The sequence below is a fragment of the Capricornis sumatraensis genome, chromosome 6 (genome assembly GCF_032405125.1).
Source record: "Capricornis sumatraensis isolate serow.1 chromosome 6, serow.2, whole genome shotgun sequence".
NCBI classification, from domain to species: domain Eukaryota; kingdom Metazoa; phylum Chordata; class Mammalia; order Artiodactyla; family Bovidae; genus Capricornis; species Capricornis sumatraensis.
Window position 1 is genome coordinate 103885757 of NC_091074.1, and position 21620 is coordinate 103907376.

The 21620-nt window shown below is 40.8% G+C and overlaps 1 pseudogene; it reads left to right on the forward strand.

The window, feature by feature from the left end:
- The first annotated feature begins 919 nt into the window (after positions 1–919).
- LOC138080806 (large ribosomal subunit protein uL18 pseudogene) overlaps positions 920–21620 on the forward strand; it is a 62270-nt pseudogene continuing 41569 nt past the window's right edge.

Sequence of the window (21620 nt, forward strand, 5' to 3'; positions counted from 1 at the left end):
GCACCCACCTATATAATCCCCCAAGTCCAAACAGGACTTCCTAAAGGCCCCAGTGTCTCAGGCCAGCTGCTATACCTCTACCAGAAAAAACAGAACAGGTGGAGTTTATTCACCCCTGCCTGAAGCAGACAGAACAACAGTTCAAAAAGGCAGTCTTCATTCCGTCATGTCATTTCACCTGCCCAGCAACACAGAAAAGAGTTCCGCTGACTCTGACCTTCAGCATGCCACACAACCCCTCTGTGCCACAGTGACCAACTTTGTAAAGTGAGGGCAATAAAAGCACGCATGTCACTTTCTAGCTATGTGTCCTTGGCAATGTATTCAACTTAACTGTGTTCCAATTTTTCTCATTTGCCAAATGGAGTTAAAAATAGAATCAAATCTCATGGGATAGTCGGGAAAGTTAAATAAGTTAATAAGTTAAAACAATGGCTGGCTACATAGAAAGTACACGGGAAGTGCTAGCAACAATCATTCTTTCTGTTGTTATTAATCACAGGATGGTTATAAGGATTAATAGACTAATAGCTGGCATTTGTTGCATACTGACCATGAGTCTGGCCCTGGGCCGCCTTGTACAGTAATGAGCGTGTGCTGAGTGCAGCACCTCACATGTAGAGAGCCCTACACCTTACAAGCAGATGGCAGCCTCTATCATACTTCACCCTTCCCCTCCATTCTACAGAAGAGGAAACTTCGCAGAGTTTTAAGCTCAAGGCTACAAAGCTAATAAGTAGGAGCACTTTGACTTGAATGCAGGTTTTCTGGGAAATTAATCTTTATGGCCCTACAACCCTCACCTCCTCTTCTTGCTTGGTCTTCAACATTTGCTCTGTAGCTAAAACTGGCTTCCCCTCAAGAAAGCTGCCAGAGGACACATCTGCTGCTCAGTTGGACGGCACCCGGCCTGCTATCAATGCCGGCCCTGGAACGAGCCGACCTGGCCTCCCTGTGGCTTTTCCTCTTCAGCAGCCAGAAGCCAGAAGCCAGCTCTGGCAGCCACGAGTGTGAGTGAATGTGATGGGGTAATGGACATTCCCAGAAAGCAGACCTGACCCCAAATATAGCTCTATCCTTCTTCCCAAATGTCCCCCTGCTGGGATTCTGTAGTAAAACACACCAGAAAAGACATCTGAGTCCCCATAAATTGAGCAAAATGAGTCCACAACTAGCCACAGCCAGGGGTGACAGGTGTTTGTTTGCATATTCCATGTCAAAGACAATGTCTCACTGAAGATGTGACTTCTGGACTATGAGCAAGTCACTTCCTCCCTCTAGGCCACACTGCCCTCATCTGCAATATCAAACTACTAAGACCCATCTTACCACTTCCCAAGTGGTGTTGGTGGTAAAGAATCCACCTGCCAATGCAGAAGACGCAAGACACTTGGGTTTGATCCCTGGGTCAGGAAGATCCCCTGGAGTAGGAAATGACAACCCACCCCAGTCTTCTTGCCTGGGAAATTTCATGGACAGTGGAGCCGGGCAAGCTACAGTCCATGGGCCACAAAGAGTCGAACACAACTGAGCACATACACATCCAAGACCTGTCTAGTTGGGTTACTGTAAGGACCTCATGAGAGAATGGGATCAGAGCCCAGAGTCTGACACCCAGTAACACAGGAAGGAGGGGAGTGAGCACACAATGTGCACTCCACAAATGCCTGCTGAACAGCTGGAATCTGACAGCCCAGAGCTCAGCAGTGGAACACAGAAGAGGGGGCATGAGCAGGGTGAGGTGAAGAATATGGGGATGGAAGACATCAAAGTCCACTGAAGAATAAAAGCATGTGCCCAATCCAGGTGGCTCTGACCTAGAAAAAGGACACTTTCCTAAGACTTTACAAAACTCTACTTACTTCTGTCATGTGGCAGAACGCACAGATGGCAGCCATGGGAAGATGTGAGCAGTGCAGTGACAAGGAAGCAATGGAGCTGTCTTTACATTTGATCCCCAAGAATTCAAGGAATGAGCTGATCCTTGTCAAGAAAATGGCATGCAAAAGGACCCAGGATCAATGGTACACTGGGGCTGCCATGTATCTTCTCACAGGAGCCAATCGTTAAGTTTCCAGAACTTTTACTAACTGGTTGTTAAACATTATTTAAAATTATGTGAACTTTCAGTTAAGTAAATTATTTTAAATGCAATAATAATAAAACTCAAAACTCATCACTTTCTAATTATTTTACTGTATTTAGATGTGCTCTTAAGGTTCCTTACATCCATGCTTCCGTACGAAAGAAATATGATACCATACTCTACTACTGTTCCTCTTTTCCCGAGCCCATGTTCAGTGATATCAGTTTCTAACTAAACTTTAAACCAACCATAGAGTATTTACACCACAGAAATGGGCAAGCCTACAAATCATAATCTCCTCCCGGCCCTAGAGAGCTGGTTGTCAGACATTTACCAGCACACCACTGACAAAAAGCCTCCCCATTGTTCCAATGCCTCCAAGGGAACGGGAGTTTGTGAGACTTAGAGTTGTGTTGTATTTGATGCTTAGGTTGTGTTTTCTCTGTTAATTAAATCTTTCTCCACAACTTTGTACGTAGAGCGCTTACAAGGCATTTCATGAGTCTAAGAGTCCCAGGAGTACTGAAAGGGCACATTGCTGCAATGACTCATACGGTAATGAGGGGGCTTCATGAAGCGTGCTGCTGAAATGAAGTGACTCAGGAAGATACCAAAAGAGAATATAAACTTAGAGACTCTTATTGTCCTCCTTAACCTTCAGGGCATTTCTACAATTGATCCATTCAATAAACAGTTACTCCATATTCAGTACAGTCAAGGCATTAGGCCAGGGGAAGAGGAAGGAATACACATAGCCTTATTTCTCAGGAACTTGCTCTCTCTTATGATCTGATTGAGGCCTATACTGAGCTCCTTACTTTTTAAAATTTTTATTCCCTGGTCGCACAGATGGTAAAGAATCTGCCCACAATGTAGAAAACCTGAGTTCAATCCCTGGGTCAGGAAGATCCCCTGGAGAAGGGACTAGCAACCCACTCCAGTATTCTTGCCTGGAGAATCCCATGGACAGAGGAGCCTGGCAAGCTACAGGCCATGGGGTTGCAAAGAGTAGGACGCAACTGTGTGACCAGCACACACAGAGTTGATTTACAATGTTGTGTTAGTTTCGGGTATACAGTAGAGCATGAACTCCCCATTTTAAATTATCGCTCTCCACCCCCAGCATTCCTAATCCTCCTAACTCTCTTTTTGCTATAACACATGTCACTTTCTAACACACTATATAATTTACTTGTTTTTCATGATTGGATTTACTCTCTTTCTTCCCCGTCTAGAATATAAGCCCCCAAGGGCAAGGATCTTCCTTCAGTTTGTTCCGGTGCCTCACACGTACTAGGTCATTAAGAATTTTTTTTAATAGTTATACTTAATATACTAGAAAACACACTGAATCAAATTCTAATTTCTACTCTACTACTTAGAATGGTAATACTGGGCAAATCACTGTACCTCTTTGAGTGTCTGGTCCTCATATGTAAACTACAGGATTTTGATAAGACTATCTCTAAACTGGATAATGAAAAATTCAAAATTCAACGAATCTGTATTATACATGCCAATCAAGTATGTCTGCCATAATCATAGCCATTTCTACAGGAAACTGTCTTTCTGCAGTCCTCAAATCTAGGCAGCTAAACCCTAAATTCCACCATGCAGCCACCTGGCCTCCTTCAAACTTTCAAATCCTCTCTCCTGCCATATTAGCATGAACACCTAACCCCAAGGCAGACAGAAGCTTATTATGTGGCCCAGGAGAAAGATCTGCCATATAGGGAAGATTGGACCAACTCAATTCTACTCTTGATGGAATTAAATATAGAATATATTTAAATCCTTAAGAATTTAAGTTGAGAAATATGGCCAATATATTGGGCAGTATACAGAAAACTGAGGGTCACACGTTTGAGAGAAGCTGGAGATGCTACAATTAGTGATAAATGAACCAAGTCAGAAGACAGCAAAAACCAAGAAAAAAGATCAAAAATAAAGAAAAGACACAGAGTATACAGAGAAGTCAGTTTTTAGCAAGGAGAGAAATGGGCAGGTACAAGAAGCAGATCTAAGAGACAATATGTGTGGCATTTCTCAGGGGAACACTTTAGCTGCTGCTGCTGCTGCTGCTAAGTCACTTAAGTCATGTCTGACTCTGTGCGACCCCATAGATGGCCTCCCACCAGGCTCCCCCATCCCTGGGATTCTCCAGGCAAGAACACTGGAGTGGGTTGCCATTTCCTTCTCCAATGCATGAAACTGAAAAGTGAAAGTGAAGTCGCTCAGTTGAGCCCAACTCTTGGCGCCCCCATGGACTACAGCCTACCAGGCTCCTCTGTCCATGGGATTTTCCAGGAAAGAGTACAAGAAGATCCTTAAAGTCTGCTGCTGAGATCCTTAGAGGCACTGGTCCACTGTCCACCTCCAGTGCCATGTAGGCTGGCTTGTTTTGCCTGTTGTTCTTGGATTTCCATGAGATTGTTTCCTCTTTGCCCCACAGACATTTCTTGGACTAACCTGACTGTCTTTATATGTTGCAACCAAAAGAACTCAATTCAGAGATCAAGCCCCACAGACAGATTATGTTTGATGGGGTCATACATTCTAGAAACTCATGTCAATGGCTTGTATAATCCTGTAGGTGTTGATCTTTTGATGGTGCATTGCTCAGGGATGAGATGGTCCTGTTTGGTACACTCTGATTACAATATCTGAATACACACACACCCCAAAGGGAAAAAAAAATGGTTTGAGGCTATAGTAGAAAGAAAGAGAATGAATACTTATCTAGCTCCCATTGCCTGCCAGGCACTATTCTAAGGGTATGTCACCTAATCTTTGCTGCAATCTTATAAGGTAGATATCATGCCTATGGTTGAGGTGATAAAATGGAACTTTCAAAACAAAATGATTTTTGTGTTTCTTCTTTCCCGTCGGGGACCCTGATAGTCCACTGTGTCTCCTCCTGGAGTTCTGGGTTGTATCCCAAGCTCTCATATGAAAGAGAAAATAAAGGGAAATCCTCCACAACATTCTTCCTTTTTCTAGTCCCTAGGAGCTTAGGAGAGACTAAAACTGTCAGTGAATTTGGCCTGATGGACCCAAGCAGAACTGAGGAGCTCTCCATAGATTTCACATTCAGGGAACTATCACCCAGGAGGACCCACCTGAAGCCTAAGCCTGGGAGGGATCATTTGATGCTGAGACTGCAGCATCTAAAGACAAGGTGACTAAATCCAAAAGAAAGCTAATTCTCAGTGAGCTGTAACTGTACCAGATTAATAACTCTTTGGCACTAAGATATCTGTGACTTCTGATGCCTTGACTACCCACATATAGCAATGTAAGCTAGGATGGAAGTTTGAGGTAAATTTAAATGAATCTGCATTGTCATTCTGGAAATGAGATTACTGGATTTCAGCAGTAACAAGGAGTATCACCAACTCACATCCTCCTCTCATTTTTCCTCTCTTTGCTTTACTCATCTGTCTAACACTGAATCTACTGATGTCTCTGCTCATGGGGTCAGCATCCCAAATCAGTTCCTACTTCTAATAGGAGCAAGAGATATGATCAGTAGCCTGTGTTCTCCTTCTCTCAATCTTACGAGTTTCAGGATTAGTCATATTCCTAGATCCAAGATCTGGTATCCTAGCCTGAAAACCACTGTGTTCCCACTGTGTTCACACCAACCAGAGACTTGCATGATTTAAGAATACTAATACAGGTTTTAAGGTTACAGAGACTTAGAGTTAGATTCCAACTCTGCCCTTAGAGCTTGCACAGGGACAGTCAGAACAGAATAGGCAACAGTGCTAAAAATTCAGCAACTTAAAATTTATTTCTCATCACAATACATGGGAATGAGTACTCCACAAAATCAGCCAAGGACCCAAGTTAAAAGAGATTCTATATTGTAATGTCACCATCACAGCAAAACATCTTCAGGTATTCTAAGATGGTGGGAGGCTAAAGCTTGAGTTTTTCACCATCTCATCCTGGAAATGACACAGTACTTCTGTTTGTGGTCCACTGGCTAGAACTAGTCACATGGCCCTGATGACTTGCAAGAGATGAGAAAACATATCCTTCCATATGCCTAGAAAGTGGAGACAATTGGATATGGCTAAATAGTTCTAACACAGCCAGTTTCACAGTATGGAATAGAACCATTTGATTACTTTCTTCCTCCAAGGTTCCTGTAAATCCAACAGACCAAGATCCATTAAGCTAAGGGAAGTCCCTCCGGCTTATATAACTACTCTTCAGAGAATTCTATCCCCACTTCTCCTTCACCCTCAATGGAATCCACAATAAACAGGCTCAATTTACCAGCTTGGGCTTAAGTCCAGGGCCTTTCTTCCTGGCCAGTCTTGCTCTAATGTCCTTCCTGATTTCCTGTCCTCCACCACCAACCTTGATCTCTGCCCTGAGAAGAAACCTGTAGGGCTGAAGTCTGGATGTCTTGTCTAGCTCTTGCCAGTCCTCTTGAAGACCAGTCAAGCAATGTTTTTAGCAGTAGTCATCTTGGATCCACAACTTTTTTGGAGTCAAACAATCCACGGTCACAACAAAACTACTGCTGAAGATACAATCACTCAGCCATCACTAAAAAGTGATTTGATGTGCAGAAAAGGATTATGTACAAAGATGCTTATTGGAGCACTGTTTGTAACAGCAAAACATTGGGAATAACCTAAATGTCCAGCAAAGGGGACTATTTGTAAATATCAATCATCCACTGATACATATACTAGTTTAGCCTGCCAAGTTAATCAGGGTGAAAAAAAAAAGACAAACTCAGATCATTTACTGTGAGGGAGTTAACCAGGAGCTTCCCTTTCACTGTGGGTCGCAATGTGGCCTGTTTCAATTTTGTTTGTTCTACGACTGTACTTTCCCAAGTAGGGTTTCCAAGTGAAATGAGCTAGTCAAAAAAGGACAAATAATGTGAAATTCTGCTCATATGAGAGACCCACAGTAGTCAGATTCACAAAGACAGAAAGTAAAATGTTAGTTGCCAGGGACTGAGGGTAAAGGGTGGTGAGTTATTATTTAACTCTGGGTCCAGACTTTCAGTTTTGCAAAACAAAAAAAGTTCTGAAGATAAATGGTAATGATGGTTGCACAATAATGTGAATGTACTTAATACAGTTGATCTGTACACTTAAAACTCATTTAAATGGTAAATCTTATGTATACTTACCACAATTTTAAAAACTGAAATGTGTGAGTAAATGTACTGAATGTCTGTGTGTGTGTGGTGTGTGTGTGTGTGTGTGTGTGTGTGTGTGTGTGTGTGTACGCCCAGTGCTCCTGTCTTTGGTGATGGAGAGAAATGCTATAATTTCTTTTTAAATGTTTTTCCTTAGCTAGGCAAGGATTAGTAAACTATAGTCCTCCAGCCAAATCCAGCTTCCCATTTATTTTTATAAATAAAGTTTTATAAGAATACTGTCATGCCTACAATTTACATATCTATGGCTGTTTTTCTGCTAATGTGGCAGAGTTGAGTAGAAAGAAAGTATTGTCCAGAAGGCCTAAAATATTTTACTATCTGGCCCTTAACAGAAAAAGCTTGCTGACTCTCGCTTTAGTGCATTGAGAATACCCATGGAGGCCCGAAGAATAATCAAAACTTTAAAGTGGGTTTCAAGTCCTATATTTTAAATGAAACAGAGTCCACAGGCCTGGAGATTTCAGAGTTGGCATCTCTTCTCTATTCAATTGTTTTCCAACTTCTCAACAAGTCTGGAGCCTTCATTATTGACTCTCAGAATACCCCTGGAGGCTACCCTGGACCTGACAGGTGACAGAGAAAAAGGGAAAAAAGGCTCCCCCAAGGTAGATCTGATTCATTATCTTCCTGGAGTTACATTGTTCAAGACTTTCCTCCGTTATACCAAATTTGGAATATATTAACAAGTGAGGGAAAGGACATGATGTTACACTTGGAAACAAAGATGCAGTTTTGAAATCTGGGAGAATGTGTACTGACAAATTCACTGTGGTAACTCCTGAGTTGGGGGATTATGGATAATTTTTTTTTAATATTCTCTATAAATTATTTTATTGTTTGTTACAATGAACATGGATTGTTTTTATAGTCAAACTGTCATTTCCATTTTTTTTTAATTATTAAAAGAAAGAAACATGAGCATGGTAGGTTGAAACCCAGGGAGAATTACATGAGAGACATTTCAGCAGGGTCAGAAATCTGGGTAACAATTAGCCAATCTCAGCTTGTTTTCTTGATCTAAACTCTTCTCAGAAAGAACTGAAATCTGGCAAGCCCAGTATTTTCATGGCATGTTCAGTCACATGTCCCATAAATTTCATTTGTCCTGGTACTCTCTAGTCCCTTAAGAACTCCTGTGCCCTCTAGACTTTTTAAAGAAGCTTCTAATATGGCACATTTTTTTCTCCACTTGACTACACGTTCTCTTTTCAAATGCCACAGACAGTGGTTCTGCAGAGCCAAAAAAGTCAGACCTAGGTTGGACACAGGCTCTGCTACTCAGCTGAGCTTGAACCAGTTACTAAACTCCTCATCTATAAAAGGGAAGTAATCCTACCTTTTTGGACCATAAAGAAAGCTGAGCACCAAAGAATTAATCCTTTTGAACTCTGGTGTTGGAGAAGACTCTTGAGAGTCCCTTGGACTGCAGGGAGATCCAACCAGTCCATCCTAAAGGAAATCAGTCCTGAATATTCATTGGAAGGACTGATGCTGAAGCTGAAACTCCAATACTTTGGCCACCTGATGTGAAGAACTGACTCATTGGAAAAGATTCTGATGCTGGGAAAGACTGAAAGCAGGAGGAGAAGGGGATGACAGAGGATGAGATAGTTGGATGGCATCACCAACTCGATGAACATGAGTTTGAGCAAGCTCTGTGAGTTGGTGATGGACAGGAAGGCCTGGTGTGCTGCAGTCCATGGGGTCACAAGAGTCGGACATGACTGAGCGACTGAACTGAACTAAACTGAATCCAAGCTTCAGGAGGAAAAGAAATTCTCCACTTTTCTGCCCACTTTTCTCCCTCTTCTCCCAAGAAGACCAAACATTAATCTCAATTATATACAGTATCTGGGTGGGTTTGAAGGTCGTGTAGACTGGTAGCTTACCTGCTTCTGTACCTCCTTCCCTAGGGGTAAAAGTAATCAGAGGAGCAGAGCCTTCTCCCATAAGGAAGGAGGCACAGCCATTGTGTACTCCTTTCTGTGATTTCCTGTGATATAGCTGGCTACAGGATGGTGGCATGGTAAGATTTGGGTTTAAATTTAGGAAAAAAGACTTCAAAAGACCTCACCCTGCCTATATCACAAAGATTTGCACTAGGTTTCTAACACAAGCCTAGATGTTTCCTTCATTTACAGAATCAGGACATGTCTCTTACAGAACTTAAGTAATGTCATCCCATTGAGCCCCACCACTACTCCTTCCAATGTCGATGTCACAGAGGCGTAGAGAGGACTAAATGAGACTAAATAGGATAAAGCAGCTCACACAGAGCCATGTGCAGAGTAGAAGCTCAATATCAAGGAAATTTTTCTCTGTCCTCTTCCTTGTTCTCTTCCTCCCTCGATCTTTCTCCTCTTTCTTCATTCTGATCTTAGGACTCTTCATCTAATCACCATAGCATTTATCACACTAAATTATAAAACCAAATTTGCTAGACTTTGAGTACTTACGAGGATTGAGCTGTATTTTTCTTACTCACCATTTAATTCCCGGAGCCAAGCACAGTTCCTGGTATAGAGTAGCTGCCCACTTAATATTTGACAAATTGAAAGAATGAATAATAAAAAACAATAATGATGCATCACACTGATTCGCTAAGCCTGTTTTTCCCACAGTATTTCCTATCACAATTAATCTTTCAAGTTGATCAGGCCAAACAGTTATTCTGATGCCTCTCTCTAATAATTTACATCTGTGCATGCTAAGTCGCCTTAGTCTTGTCCGACTCTTTGCGACCCAATGGACTGTAGCCCACCAGACCCCTCTGTCCATGGGATTCCCTTGGCAAGAAAAGCGGAGTGGGTTGCCATGCCCTCCTCCAGGGGATCTTCCTGACAAAGGGACGGAACCTGAGTCTCTTACATCTCCTGCATTGGCAGGTGGGTTCTTTACCACTAGTGCCACCTGGAAAGCCCAATTTACATCCAATCATCAGCAAACCTAACTCACTCGTTATATTCTGAATGCAACCATTCCTCACCACCTTCACTGTGACCATCACCACCAGGGCAAACATCTTCCTTAAGGTCCATTGTCAATACAACAGCTAGAATGATTATTTTTAAATAGTAGTCAAGTCAGGTTACTTCTCTGCTCAAAACATTTCTGTGGTTCATCAGTTGACACAGAAGATTGACCATAACCCAGTTCCAGAGTCTCAGCCTGCAAGACAGCTTCCTAAGGCCACTCTTGACACTAGTTGTCTTAGACTGGGTTTCCCCTCAAAAGCAGAGCCTGAGACAAGAGCTGTTAGGAAGCAAGGGAGAGGATCTAAAGGGAAAGAAACAGAAAGGAAAAGCCAAAGTTGGTCACTACTTTAAGGAAGCAGAGCTTAATCCTACCAGTACCTTCTGGGGAGGCATATAGAATATGACACAGACGAGAGCAATTGCCTGAGAGGAATGGGGGGAGGTATTTATCTATCAGCCCCCACTCCCCACGGTCACTCCCTATGTGTGTTAAGGACTTCACACCTCCAGGCTACACATGTGTGAGGGTCAGACTGCTTTCTATGGAGAATGAAGGGTGGGAGGCGGCACAAATCAAGGAATGCTCAATGTAGCTTAAGCCAGAAGTTGTCAGGTTATACCTGGGCAAAGCTGGTTGCCACAGTAGTGGGATGAAAAATGGGTCAAATCTGCCAACTTTTTCTGTAAATGACCAGATGGTAAATATTTTAAACTTTTCAAGCACATATTCTTCTTTGTTATTTTATAATCCTTTAAAAAAAATGTTTTTAAAAATTCTTAGTTTGTGTGCCTTATGAGGACAGGCCACAGGCAGATTTGACCAATGTACTACACTTTGCTACCTCTCAGCCAAGAAGATATGAGGTCTTTCTTGTCCTGATAGAGAGGACTTCCCTGATCGCATTATTTATGAGGGAATCTACCCCTCACCCCTCCTGATCTTCCTTCTTGCTTGATTTTTTTCTTTAGCATTTATCACGTTTTCAAAATGCCATATCTAATTTACATATTTATTTAGTTTGTTGTACAGATGCTTCAAGAGAATGTAAACTTCACAAATGTAGGATCTTTCATCTGCTCTGAGTTAGCACTGCAGTATTCCAGCATGAGTGCTTGACCCATAGTAAATCCTCAATACATTTCTGTTAAACAAATTAACACAACTGCATGCTTGTGTTTAGCACTTTACAAATGATACACATTTTAATATTCATTTTTATTTAATTTTCACCATCACATTTTCAAGTAGGCAAAGCAGGTACTATTATCCTGATTTTGCACATAAAGGAGAAAGGTTAAGCAATGAAGATGGCATTAGAAGAAAAAGTCCTCTCTATCTAAGGATTTTGGATCATATAAACCTGGCTTTGAATTCTGGTCCTAATACCTTATGATTTTGTATGTTGCGTAACTTCTCTGTAATCAGTTCCTTATTTGTGAAAAGAAGATACTCATACTTGCCTTCCAAGGGTATGTGCAGATTAAATGAAATAATATATTTGGGGAAATCATGGTAAAATCTAATTGACAGCCCTTGGGTAAGAGTGTGGGAAAAGACTTTTCACAGAGTACTTTTATCTTTATGTGCAATTCTACAGGCAAATGATGAAAAACACCAGTCTGCAAATTCTAATCCCATTCTTTGGAAGAAGAAGCATGAACACATCTCAACTGTCCACAGCCATCATTACATCACCTACGCCACTGCCTTCAGGCTGAGTTTTGTTTGGCTGGTTAGTTTGGTTTTGTAGGTTAAAAGGCAGTTTATTTTATGCAGGTGTTCAGCTTGGCTACAGTATGAGCTGCTTCTTGCCAGTTGTCTTACTCTAGCTTGATGCATTTATTGAACTTGTCTGGCCCCTATAGACATTTTGAGTTCTATACCCCTGGCATAGTAATAAGAATTTGGGGCAGCAGTCAAACCTAGGTTTGAATCTTGACACTACCATTTATTTAATCTCTCTGAACTTCAGGTTCTTCATTTATATGAAACTGAGGTATTTTGCTTCCCGAATACTATATGCCCTAAAGTAGACCACTTAAGCCCCCAGTTTGCAAGACTCCCAGTCCAGTACCTTTCCTGATTTTCCAAAGGGACCCCCAGCCTGCATACACATGAAATGAAAAGCTAGTTCTGTTTGCTCTCAAGGCTATAGCCTTGTCTGTAACAGAAACCTGGGCATTCCAAAGAGATATCTCTAATCCTTGCTGCTGTCAACACTGGTGCCAGAATAACTATCCCTGGAGTTTATAGTAGATAGTCTTAAAACACTACCCCTAGGGATCAACCACAGTATATTCATTCTCTTCTCTTAAATCTGGGCCGACCTGGAACTAGCTTTTGACCAATAGATGTGACCAAAGTGATGTTGCGTGTCTTCCATGTCTGAATAAAAATTGATGCAGCTTCTATCTAACTCCCTTGGAAAATGTGTTCTGGGAAAAGCAAGTCTTTGTGTTAGAATTCAAACTACTCTCAACAACCATACTATGAGGAATTCCAAGCTACCCATGTGAATATATCTTCCCAGGTGGCACTGGTTTTAAAGAACCTTCTGGCCAATGCAAGAGACCCAAGAGATGAGGGTTCAATCCCTGGGTCGGGAAGATCCCCTGGAGAAGGAAATAGCAAACCACTCCAGTATTCTTGCCTGGAGAATCCCATGGACAGAGGAGTCTGGTGGGCTCCAGTCCATGGGGTCACAAAGAGTTGGACACAACTGAAACAACTTAGCACATGTGAATATGGGTAGAAAACCAAACTTCTGATGGAGAGCTCCAGATTTAGCACCAACTTGCCCGACAGAGAATGAAGAAGCTATTTGGATGAACTCACTCAAGCCTCCAAATAACTCTAGCTTCAGTCACCATCTGACTGCTACTGCATGACAGACCACAGTGAGAAATTTCTTACTGAGCCCTGAACAGTGAGGGATAACAAAATGGCTGTTGTTTTCAAGCTACTCTGTTTGTGGGAAATTTGATATACAGCAATAGATAGTTGAGTACAGTATTTTTTACCAATAAAATTGTTTGTTATATTTTTAAGAAGTAAATTTAACACTATTTCCAAAGAAGATAAGAGGATGCCATTTCCATTTATATTCACATTTCTATTTTTTTCTTTAGTGCACAGTTGACCAATAGAGCAATTTTCCATAAAAATACTTCTCATAATTCTGCTTCCAATTTAGCTACGAAAATACAGCATTATTAGATGGTGTCCTTCTTATCAATTTTAAAAAATCATTTCTCATAGACTTAGCCAGCTTCTGACTCTCCTATGCCAAATCATACATTTTAAAATTAAACTTTTACATTGGGATCATTGTAGGTTCCCATGCAGTTGTAAGAAACAATACAGAAATATCCCACATAACTTTACTCATTTCCCCCAAATATAGTACTATATTATAATCAGAATTTTGACACCCATGTAATCTACCAATCTTTTTCAGATTTCATCCATTTTATTTGTACAGTTCCATCACCAAAAAGATCACACATGTTGTCTTTTAATAACTACAGCTACTTCTCCTGTGTGTTCTTAACCTTTTCAACTGCTAATCTGTTCTCCACAATTTTGGGTTTTTTTAAAAATTTTTAATTGGAGGATAATTGCTTTACAATGTTGTGCTGGTTTTTGTCATACAACAATGCAAATCAGCCATAAGTATATATATTAGAGTTCCTCCCTTGTGAGCCTCCCTCCCTCACACCCCCATCTCACCCCTCTAGGTCATTGCAGAGGGCTGGGCTGGGCTCCCTGTACAGACCATTGTTGCCTGGCACATGAGAAGCCCATGACTGTGACCAAGCTTCTGCTTCTGACTGCTGCAGCATCGCTAGTGGAAATTCCTTCCCAGAAGACACTGTTCCTCAAAAGGCAAGGGAGGATGACTCCTCTCTGCATTATACTTGAACAAGATTGCCCTATGACATGATTATTCAGACAGTTTCTCCAACCCCTTCTCCAGGACATAAGCCTGCCACCAGGATGACTCAGTTGTAATAGGTACTAGGATCCACTGCCAAACTGACTGTATCAAGCAGGGTCCCAACTAAAAAATATAGTATTTTCAAATTAGAAAAAATAAAGGACTATTTACAAAGAATGGATATAGAACCCCACAGGGAATAGTGGGGTTATTCCAATCTAGCAACCACAGTGGAATGTTACTACCTCTGTGCCCATAAGAATGAGAGAAAGGAGCAGTTAGCAGAAACTGAAAACAGTCATAAGAAGGCCATCTTAAGATGAACTGTGTACTTCAGTCTAGAGAGGTAGACAGACCTAGGTAACGTTTTAGAAAATGAGCCAGAGGAATAAACATGAAGACTTTCTTCCCATTACCTCCCTCTGATTTCCTGCTTTCATTGACCAGAATCAAGCAGAAGGTGGAAGTCAAGGAAGTCTATTGGTTTTATTCTATTCTTTTCTTTTCTTTTTTCCTGTATGAATTCTTTTTATTATTATTTTTTTACTTTATTTTACTTTACAATACTGTATTGGTTTTGCCATACATCAACATGAATCCACCACAGGTGTACATGAGTTCCCAATCCTTTTCTATTCTATTTTTGGCCACACTTAACAGGTATGCAGGATCTTAGGTCCCTGACCAGGGATTGAACCTGTGCACTCTGGAATGAAAGCATGGAGTCTTAACTAATGGACCACCAGGGAAGTCCCCATCAGTGTATTTTGTTAGTCTATACAAGTCAGGCTTCTAGATTTTAGCTCAGGATGGGAAAGGACAAAGAAAGATATCTAGCATGTAGACCTGGATCCATCATTACTTAACACCTTCAGCCCAATAGTCCATTTCTTTCTCTCCTAATGGAGATTTTTATTCTAGGAGTCTCAATGCCACTCCCTGTGAATCATTCATTTCAATAATTTTGGCTCTTAGATAAGAAAAGTTCTGAGTCCTTTCCCTCCCTAAAGGCCCCTGGATTCCTTATACAAGTTTGTCCACCAAACTCCAGCAATTTTAATGCTTCAATCACGTCTCTTTCCCAATATACTCTCTAAAAACATTTAAGAACAAAATATTTCTGTAAGGCAATCCAAGAAAATAATGATTGTGCATTTGGGGTAGATAGGAATTTCTGTCCCTTTTTCTGTTTAAAAAAAAACAACTGCCATGACCTTGAGTTACTTTTTCTAACTAAAGTAAAATGAAAATAATATCTGTCTCATAGAAGAGAATTAAATGAGATAATGGACAATTTACTTCTGGCCATGAAATACACAATTAATGACATTTTTCTTCTCCTCTTCATCCTTTTCTTCTTCTCTTCATCTTTAAGTAATTTGCCCAAAATGACAATAATGGCTCAGATTTGACTTCAAGGTTGTGAACAAAATTATTTCTCCCCAAAATACAGGAATAAATAAGAACCAAGGCCCAGTACTAACCTGCAGAGAGCAGGTCCCCTAAGCCAGACAAGAAAGAAATTAATTCAAATCATATTGTTTCTAAAATGAAAAAAATCACATAAATCTCTCTTGTAGTACTTCAAAGTCAAAGACTTGTTGCTTTATTCCTCTGCATCTTATGTCCCTTCTTATCTACAGGGCTATGATGGGGTCCAAAGACAGGATGTTCAGGAAAGCATGATGAGTTGTTACTATCAGTTGTTATTACCTCTTGGTTAAGATCTCTTCAAGTGAGAATCTATCCTGTGTTAAAGGAGTAATGCTGAAAGTTATGGAAATTACATTTTTAGCTTTAAATAAGCCATACATTTAAAATCTGAAATTATAAGACAAATGGGCTTCCCTCGCAGCTTAGCTGGTAAAGAATCTGCCTGCAATGCAGGAGACCTGGGTTCAACCCCTGGGCTGGGAAGATCTCCTGGAGAAGGGAAAGGCTACTCACTCTAGTATTCTGGCCTGGAGAATTCCATGGACAAGAGTCGAACACGACTGAGCAACTTTCACTTAACTTCATAAGACAAATACATCAGGGCATAATTGTTACAAATAATTTTCAGTTTGCGAACAGTAAGTCTTCCTGATTATTTTTCAAAATTATCTTAATTTATCCACAATTTTTTCAGGAATATGCATTTTGCTTAAAATGAGGTCTCATAGTTCTAAAACAGTTCAAGAAGAGATGCACTGAGCTCTGAGAATTTCAAGAACAGAAACAAGGAAAAGCAGACCACTACTATAATTTCTATGGCTCTGAAGAAGGGTAGAGCAAGAAGGTGAGATCAGAATAGCCAAAGAGAAATGCCACAGTTGGAGAAGTGCCACCTCCTCTAAAAGGGGTATAAGAGTGACAGCTGGCTCAGCAAACCTATTATTCCAAGCCACAGTTACCTTCTTAACTCCTTTTCTTAAAAATTTCCTTCTCAGTCTTTGAGAAGTTCTTTCCAATGGAATGTCTTTCAATTAAGAAAAGCAATGAACATAAATAATTTAGTTTCAAGAAATTTCCTTTGCCTGTTCCTTTACTGGAAGCCATCTATTCTTCAGAGACTCACTTCAGTGGCTACTGTTGCTTCCTTGATCAATGCCATTACAAAACTGTGGGAGTCTTTTCAGTGCTCCACCACCCTCTAAAGGCTGTTCCACTCTCGGACCCTCAAAGGTTGTTGCAAGGTAAAGAGACAAGAGTCCATCTCTCTTAGACAAATCTTGGACTGCTAGACATTGAAGGGTTACTGTATTAGGTTCCTCAAAGGCATTACAGTGTGATGCCTATTACAGTGTGATGCCTATTACAGTGTGACAGCCCCTCTCTTTGCATTCCCAGAAGGAGTTAAGTCATTGTAGAGGCGCTACCTGATGCTACACATTTAAATATCCCTCTCTAGTAGGGGGCTCCAGATCAGGGCTCAGCTCCTCCTTGCTTTCTGTTCAACTGGGACATCCTGTCTACAGGAGTGGGACAGCCTTTGTTCTTTGTTTCCATTCTGTTTAGAAGCTTTCATTATTTATTAACTAAAAAAAGTTTTTTAAATATATGTATGTGTATTTTTAGTCTAACAGGGAAAACAGACAATAACTAGAACACAAAAGGCTAACTGTTATAAATGAGAAATACAGGAAATGAGAACCACCAACTCTAAAAGGATGGAAAAGTTTCCCAGAGGAAATGTCTTTTAAGGCGAGTCCTGAAGAACAAATAAAGGTTATTTAGGCGTGTGTGTGTGTGTATGTGTGTGTGTGTGTGTGTGTGTGTGTGTGTGTGTGTGTTGATGGTGGGGGAAGAGAAAATGGCATATGTGAGGATAACATCAAGTACAGAGATTTTAAGAAATCAGAAGAATATTGCTAGAATATAGCATGTGAAGTAGAAATAAACATGGTATAGAGATGAACTGTAAGCATCTCTTACAGGTAAGCAAAAACCAGTCTCTATTTCTCCTTGCTATTTGGATGTTTTCATATATATATATATATTTATTCAATAAATATTTATTAACTCTCCACATTTGGCTATTAATGAAAGAACATGAAAGGCCTTATAAACCAGGTTAAGAAATTTTGTCTTTATTCTAAAGGCAGTGGGGTAACACTGAAGTATTTTGGTCAAGACCAAGCTAGTGTCCTGGAAAAGCTAGTATCAAAGAGAAATAGATTATCCCATTTTCATAGTTAGAGGTTTTAACAGCCCTCTACCAGAAATTCACAGGTTCGGCAGGCAGATAATACAGACAGAGTTGACCTCAACAGCATCATCAGTGGATTGAATATAATTGACATCCATAGACTACTTCATCTGATGACAGCAGAATAAACATTCTTCCTCAAGCTCACATGGAACATTCACCAAAATAAAACACATGCTAGGCCAGAAAACAACATTTAAAAGATTAGAAATCATACAATGTCTGCTCTTAGATGACAATGGAATTAAACTAGAAATTAATGAAAGAAAGATAACTGGCATTTTTCAAAATATGTGGAGATTTTGAAAAAAAAATTAAAAAGAAAACATGCCTCTGGGACTTTCCTGGTGGTCCAGTGGTTAAGACTCCACACATTGAATGCAGGGGTCACTGGTTTGATCCCTGGAAGGGAAACCAATATCCCACATGCCATATGGTGTAGCCAAAAACAAACAAACAAAAAACACATTTCTAAATAACACATGAATCAAATAAGAAATCTCAAGAGAGAAATTTTAAAATATTTTGAACTAAATGAAAATGAAAACACAGCTTATCAAAATGTTTAGGATACCGTGATTGCAGAGAAAGGTATAGTATTGAATGCACATGTTAGAAAAGAAGAGTGATCTAAAATCAATAATCTAAGTTTCTACCTCAGGAAACTAGAAAAAGAAAAGCAAATTAAATATAAATAAGCAGAAGAAAAGAAATAATGACAACTAAAGCAGAAATCAATGAAACTTAAAATAGGAAATCAATGGAGAAAACCAATGCAACCAAAAGTTGGTTCTTTGAAAGAATCAAGAAAATCAATGAGCCTCTAGCTAGGCTAACTAAGGAAAAAAGAGAGAGTACATAACTTATTAGTATCAGAAATAAAAGAGATAACATCACTACCAAACTTCTGAACATTAAAAGGATAATAAATACTATAAAAAACTCTATGCACACAAACTTGATAGACTAGATTAAATGGACTGAATTCTTGAAAGACACAACTTGCAAAACTCACACAAGAAGAAATAGATAAACTAGACAGGCCCATGTTATTTTAAAAAATTAAATCAGTAATTAATAACCTCCCATAACAAAGCACCAAGCCTGTGTGGGTTCACTGGCAAATTCTACCAAACATTTAAGGAAAAAATTACCCCAACAACTGTGGACCACGGGCTTCTCTTGTTGCAGAGCATGGGCTCTAGATCCCACATGCCACAACTAAGAGTTTGCATGCTGTAACTGAAGATCCTGCATGCCACAACTAAGACCCAGTATAGCCAAATAAATTAATTTTTTTTTAAAATACGTATTTCTGGACTTTCCTGGTGGTCCAGTGAGCTGGGAATCCTCCTGCATTGGACATGGTTTTGATCCCTGATCTGGAAAGATCCCACATGCCACAGGGCAACTAAGCCTGTGTGCTACAACTGAGCCCACACTCAGCAACAAGAATAGAATTACAAGGAGAAATAGATTATTTTACTCACCACAACTACAGAAAGCCCACTTGCAGCAGTGAAGACCCAGCACAGCAAAAAATAAATATTTTTTTATAAAAAAGACATATCTCCACTCTTAGAAAGTTTATATAGTTCATAAAGTACATCCAATACTCTGGCAATTCTGAATTTCCTTCTCCTGTGAAGCTTTCGGGCAGATGAGATCAGGTCCTTGAGGCATCTTGAGAAGAGGACAGGACTGGAAAGTAGGCTAGAGCTCAGAGCTGCCTGAGTAATTAACTGTATAGGGTCAACCAAGTGGACAATGGATGGTATCCAATGCTGAGGACAGGAAATATCATCCACAGAACAGAAAGGCCACAGATATTAGACTGGGGTTCAGTTCAGTTCACTAGCTCAGGCGTGTCCGACTCTTTGTGACCCCATGAACCGTAGCACACCAGGCCTCCGTGTCCATCCCCCACTCCCGGAGTCCACCCAAACCCATGTCCATTGAGTCAGTGATGCCTTACAACTATCTCATCCTCTGTCATCCCCTTCTCCTCCTGCCCTCAATCTTTCCCAGCATCAGGGTCTTTTCAAATGAGTCAGCTTTCCACATCAGGTGGCCAAAATATTGGAATTTCAGCTTCAACATCAGTCCTTCCAATGAACACCCAGAACTGATCTCCTTTAGGATGGACTGGTTGGATCTCCTTGCAGTCCAAGGGACTCTCAAGAGTCTTCTCCAACACCACACTTCGAAAGCATCAATTCTTTTGTGCTCAGCTTTCTTTATAGTCCAACTCTCACATCCATACATGACTACTGGAAAAACCATAGCCTTGACTAGACAGACCTTTGTTGGCAAAGTAATGTCTCTGCTTTTTAATATGCTGTCTAGATTGGTCATTACTTCCTTCCAAGGAGTAAGCGTATTTTAATTTCATGGCTGCAATCACCATCTGCAGTGATTTCAGAGCCCAGAAAAATAAAGTCAGCCACTGTTTCCACGGTTTCCCCATCTATATGCCATGAAGTAATGGGACCGGATGCCATGATCTTAGTTTTCTGAATGTTAGACTGGGGTGCCGCTGGTCTAATGGGGTGGTCAGATAACCAGGACAGCAGAAACTAAAGCCACAGGCCATGGCTTCAGGAGTATCATGGGAATCCAGAGAACATCATAGAAGCTGATTTCAATTCTAAGGAAAGCAGCCAAGCTACCTGCCTCTTTTTCAGATGGTCCTGGACAGTCTGAGACTTCAAATTCAGTGATGAATGAACCAGCTGTCTGGAGTGGAAAATGAAAAAAACATTCACACACTAGGTCTCCATTTATGCTCCGCCTGGAATGCCTGTCCATATCTTTCTCATATATATATAACCCAATTCATAAGCCTCTCTAACAGAAAGCCAAAAGGACATAGTTTAATTCTCCTCTGAACATTTAGACACCTTGCCCGGAACCTCTTAGAAAACATATCACATTCTGCTTTCCATTTGTGGACACAAATTTACCACAGTCTATATGATAAGCATTTTAGGGACAGTGATTACTCTTCTGTGGGTTCTAATCCCATCTCTGCATAGAGCTGCATAAAGCTGAACAACTCCTTTAGCCTCTCTGAGCCTGGTTCCTAATCTGTAAAATAAGCATAACAAAATCTTCCCCTGTACCTCTTGGGGTTGTTACAAAGTACCATCAAAGCAAAACTTCTTCATTTACCTTATAAATTATGACATCTTAGGCAAATGTGACTACAAATGGGGACACTGACGCACTAAATATATTGAAGAAACTTCTTTAGCAGGTCTTCGAGCAGAATTAAAATGAGGCTACTCATCCATTCCCATCTCCATTCCTCCATAAGAGCAAAGCTCTGAAGCCAGACTGCCTGGGTTGTATGCTGCTGCTGCTGCTAAATCGCTTCTGTCGTGTCCGACTCTGTGTGACCCCACAGACGGCAGCCCACCAGGCTCCCCCGTCCCTGGGATTCTCCAGGAAAGAACACTGGAGTGGGTTGCCATTTCCTTCTCCAATGCATGATAGTGAAAAGCGAAAGTGAAGTTGCTCAGTTGTGCCTCTTAGCAACCCCACAGACTGCAGCCCACCAGGCTCCTCCACCCATGGGAGTTTCCAGGCTAGAGTACTGGAGTGGGGTGCCGTCGCCATCTCCGTGGGTTCTGTGAGCTTTGGAGAAGTTACTGAGCATTGCTGCAAGCACTATTTCTTACCCACTTTTGTATCTACCAGGTGCGCACCTGGAACCCAGGGTCAAAGGACCAGGCAGCGTCTA